Below are 5,422 nucleotides of genomic sequence, written 5' to 3' on the forward strand. Positions count from 1 at the left end.
CCGACGACGCAGGGCGGGAGGGGCGGCCGGGAAAGCACGTGAGGGCAGCGGGGCCGGAACCGGGGCCTCCTCCCTTCTCCGCAGGCCTGATTGGAGAGGAGGACGCAGGCCAGGCTGGGCCGGCTGGTGGGAAAGGGGTGGTGGAGCCAGCGGATGGTCCTCAGATGGGCACTCGGGAGCCCGGCTGGGGCAGAGGGGACCCGGGAACAGATAGAGTTCCAGACAGAGCTGTGTCCGGCCAGATCTGAAAAAAATGGATGGGCTTGGGAGTGTCAGACTTGGAGGGTGTGGAGACCCACAGGGAGCCACGGACAGCCAGCCAGACCAGCATCTGGGAACCAGAAGTCCCTCTTGGCAGACTTGCTGGACTCCTGGGTTCCCGCCCTGTTGTGTGAATTTTTAACATAAACTGTAAAAGAGTCGCCCCCCCGCCCCTCCCCTGAGTCAACCCAACCCACAGAGCAGTGGGCACAGGTCACCTAGGAGACACTCCAGAGGGTACAGCAGCCCCTGCCCTCCCCCCAACCTCCGTGTCATCAGAGAATGCGGGGACGTGAAGACCGAGTTCCCATGGTCAGGGGGGCCAGGCTGGGCAACCACTACCCTCAGGCCTAAGACCTTGCCTTAGAGCTTTCGGATCCCTGAGCTGACAGCCTGCCTGTCCAGGCCTCTCACCTTAAGGATGAGGACACTGAGGCCACGATACCATGTAAAAGAGAGCAGGATTTCAGGAGGGCTTGGTCTGGCCCCTGCCCTGTTTCTTCCTACCATTTCCTTGCAATTCATTAAGGCATCCTCCCCCTCCCCGGCCCACACCAGGGAGTCTGGTTTCCACGTTTCTGTGCTCCTGGCTAACTCCCACCTGTCACTGAGGGTCACCTGGGCTTGGGGAGGCACCCCACCCTGGGATGCACAGCCACTCCACCCAGATCCCTCCCTGTGACTCGCTGCTTATCATCCGCCAACCACTGGCCTTTTGTGCTTGGCAATAGCCTGCCCTGAAACTGCAAATCTGGGTTCTGGGAGCTTCGCACAGAGTCCGGTATGGACCACATGTCCAGTACATATTTATGGACTAATTTGATGATGCATCTGCCTACAATGAGGGAGACCCGGGTTCAATCCCTGGGTCAGGAAGAACTCCTGGAGAAGGAAATGGCAACCCACTCCAGTACTCTTGCCTGGAAAATTCCATGGATGGAGGAGCCTGGTAGGCTACAGTCCACGGGGTCGCAAAGAGTTGGACATGACTGAGTGACTTCAATGTCAATGTCAATGTTGATGATGCCTTGCCCATGTCACATAGCCAGTCCATGGCAAAGCAAGCCTAGAGTCTGGGCTCCAGATGTCTGGGTCCTAGCTCAGTCCAGCAACTGCCTCCTCATGACTCAGGGGAGCCCCTCTAGGCATGAGGGGTTGACTCGCTGGGCGTACATCCTTTCCCTGGTTGGTCTGACTGGCTGGACAGGCTCCTGGTGGAGAAGCAGGGGAGCCCTGGGCAGGGGTGCACCGCTGGGGTCAGGGGAATCACAAAAGAGTGAACTGGCCTGCCTGAGATTTAGACACCTCTTTTCTCTCCTGGTACAGGCCCAGGACTTGTATTCTTCCGGTGAATGTCCTGGGCTGCCCCGGTTGTGGGGGGAGAAGAAGTGTCAGAATGGGCGTGCACTGCTCAGGTCAAGGAAATGGAGACTGGGACTGGAGCAATTAAATGCAGAGAGGTCTGTGTGCATTTTGACTTTAGATCCATTTTTCTGTTTTTTAAAGACATTTATAAAAATTGAAGTTTAGTTTATTTACAATATTAGTTTCAGGTGTTGTTCTTTAGTTGCTAAGTTATTTCCAACACTTTTGCGACTCCACAGACTGTAGCCTGCCAGCTTCCTCTGTCAGTAGGATTTCCCAGGTAGGAACACTGGAGTGGGTTGCCATATTCTTCTCCAGGAGATCATCCAAACCCAGGGATTGAACCTAAGCCTCCTGCATTGGCAGGCAGATTCTTTACTGCTGAGCCACCAGGGAAGCCCGGTTTCAGGTGTACAGCAAAGTTATTTTCTCAGCTTCTTTCCCATTATAGGTTACTATAAGATTTAATTATAATTCCCTGTGTTATATAGTAGGCCCTTGCTGTTTATTTTATATGTAGTAGTATGTATCTGTTAATCCCATACCCCTAACTTATCACTCCCTGCTCTCTCTCCCTCTTGGTAACCATAAGTTTGTTTTCTATGCCTATGAGTTTACTCCTATTTTGTATATAGAATCATTTGTATTATTTTTTAGATTACACATTTGTGATATTATATATTATTTGCAAAAGTAGGAAGTCAAGAAATACCTGGAGTGACAGACAAATCTGGCCTTAGAGTACAGAATGAAGCAGGGCAAATGCTAATAGAGTTTTGCCAAGAGAGCGCACTGGTCATAGCAAACACCCTCTTTCAACAACACAAGAGAAGATTCTACATATGGGCATCACCAGATGGTCAACACTGAAATCAGATTGATTATATTCTTTGCAGCCAAAGATGGAGAAGCTCTATATAGTCAGCAAAAACAAGACTGGGAGCTGACTGTGGCTCAGATCATGAACTCCTTATTGCCAAGTTCAGACTTAAATTGAACAAAGTACGAAAACCACAAGACCATTCAGGTATGACCTAAATCAAATCCCTTATGATTATACAGTGGAAGTGAGAAATAGATTCAAGGGATTAGATCTGATAGACAGACTGCCTAAAGAACTATGGACAGAGGTTCGTGACATTGTACAGGAGACAGGGATCAAGACCATCCCCAAGAAAAAGAAAGGCAAAATGGTTGTCTGAGGAGGCCTTACAAATAGCTGTGAAAAGAAGTGAAAGGCAAAGGAGAAAAGGAAAGATATACCCATTTGAATGCAGAGTTCCAAAGAATAGCAAGGAAAGATAAGAAAGCCTTCTTCAGTGATCAATGCAAAGAAATAGAGGAAAACAACAGAATGGGAAAGACTAGAGATCTCTTCAAGAAAATTAGAGATACCAAGGGAACATTTCATGCAAAGACAAGCTCGATAAAGGACAGAAATGGTATGGACCTAAAAGAAGCTGAAGATATTAAGAAGAGGTGGTAAAAATACACAGAAGAACTATACAAAAAAAGTCTTTACAACCCAGATAATCACAATGGTGTGATCACTCACCTAGAGCCAGACAGCCTGGAGTGTGAAGTCAAGTGGGCCTTAGAAAGCATCACTACGAACAAAGCTAGTGGAGGTGATGGAATTCCAGTTGAGCTATTTCAAATCCTAAAAGATGATGCTGTGAAAGTGCTGCACTCAATATGCCAGCAAATTTGGGGAACTCAGCAGTGGCCACAGGACTGGAAAAGGGCAGTTTTCATTCCAATCCCTAAGAAAGGCAATGCCACAAAATGTTCAGACTACCGCACAATTGCACTCATCTCATATGCTAGTAAAGTAATGCTCAAAATTCTCCAAGCCAGGCTTAAACAGTACATGAACTATGAACTTCCAGATGTTCAAGCTGGATTTAGAAAAGGCAAAGGAACCAGAGATCAAATTGCCAACATCTGTTGGATCATCGAAAAAGCAGAGAGTTCCAGAAAAATATCTACTTCTGTTTTATTGACTATGCTAAAGCCTTTGACTGTGTGGATCACAATAAACTGTGAAAAATTCTTAAAGAAATAGGAATACCAGACCACTTGACCTGCCTCTTGAGAAACCTGTATGCAGGTCAGGAAGCAACAGTTAGAACTGGACATGGAAAAACAGATTGGTTCCAAATTAGGAAAGGAGTACATCAAGGCTGTATATTGTCACCCTGCTTATTTAACTTCTATGCAGAGTACATCATGAGAAACGCTGGGCTGGATGAAGCACAAGCTGGAATCAAGATTGCCGAGAGAAATATCAGTAACCTCAGATGTGCAGATGACACCACCCTTATGGCAGAAAGTGAAGAAGAACTAAAAAGCCTCTTGATGAAAGTGAAAGAGGAGAGTGAAAAAGTTGGCCTAAATCAACATTCAGAAAACTAAGATCATGGCATCCGGTTCCATCAGTTCAGTTCAGTTCAGTCACTCAGTCGTGTCCAACTCTTTGTGACACCATGAACCACAGCACACCAGGCCTGCCTGTCCATCACCAACTTCCAGAGTTCACCCAAACCCGTGTCCATCAAGTTGGTGATGCCATCCAACCATCTCATCCTCTGTCATCCCCTTCTCCTCCTGCTCTCAATCTTTCCCAGCATCAGGGTCTTTTCAAATGAGTCAGCTCTTCGCATCAGGTGGCCAAAGTATCACTTCATGGCAAATAGATGTGGAGATAGCGGAAACAGTGACATACTTCATTTTTTTGGTTTCCAAAATCACTGCAGATGGTGATTGCAGCCATGAAATGAAAAGATGCTTGCTCCTTGGAAGAAAAGTTATGACCAACCTAGACAGCATATTGAAAAGCAGAGACATTACTTTGCCAACAAAGGTCCATCTAGTTAAAGCTATGGTTTTTCCAGTAGTCATGTATGGATGTGAAAGTTGGACTATAAGGAAAGCTGAGCACCAAAGAACTGATGCTTTTGAACTGTGGTGTTGGAGAAGACTCTTGAGAGTCCCTTGGACTGCAAGGAGATCCAACCAGTCCATCTTAAAAGAAATCAGTCCTGAATATTCATTGGAAGGACTGATGCTGAAGCTGAAATTCCAATACTTTGGCCACCTGATGTGAAGAGCTGACTCATTTGAAAAGACCCTGATGCTGAGAAAGATTGAAGGCGGGAGGAGAAGGGAACGACAGAGGATGAGATGGCTGGATGGCATCACTGATCCAATGGACATGAGTTTGAGTAAACTCCAGGAGTTGGTGATGGACAGGGAGGCCTGGAGTGCTGCAATCCATGGGGTTACAAAGAATCAGACATGACCGAGCGATTGAACTGGACTGAACTGATATTATTTGCTTTCCTCTGTCTTATTTCACTTAGTGTGATATCCTCACCTTATTACCAAATTCAGACTTAAATTGAAGAAAGTACGGAAAACCACTAGACCATTCAGGTATGACCTAAATCAAATTCCTTATGATTATACAGTGGAAGTGAGAAATAGATTTAAGGGCCTAGATCTGATAGATAGAGTGCCTGATGAGCTATGGAATGACGTTCATGACATTGTACAGGAGACAGGGATCAAGACCATCCCCATGGAAAAGAAATGCAAAAAAGGCAAAATGGCTGTCTGGGGAGGCCTTAAAAATAGCTGTGAAAAGAAGAGAAGCAAAAAGCAAAGGAGAAAAGGAAAAATATAAGCACCTGAATGCAGAGTTCCAAAGAATAGCAAGAAGAGATAAGAAAGCCTTCCTTAGCGATCAATGCAAAGAAATAGAGGAAAACAACAGAATGGGAAAGACTAGAGAGAT

This window comes from Bison bison, unplaced genomic scaffold (genome assembly GCF_000754665.1).
Source record: "Bison bison bison isolate TAMUID 2011002044 unplaced genomic scaffold, Bison_UMD1.0 scf7180017864213, whole genome shotgun sequence".
NCBI lineage: Eukaryota > Metazoa > Chordata > Mammalia > Artiodactyla > Bovidae > Bison > Bison bison.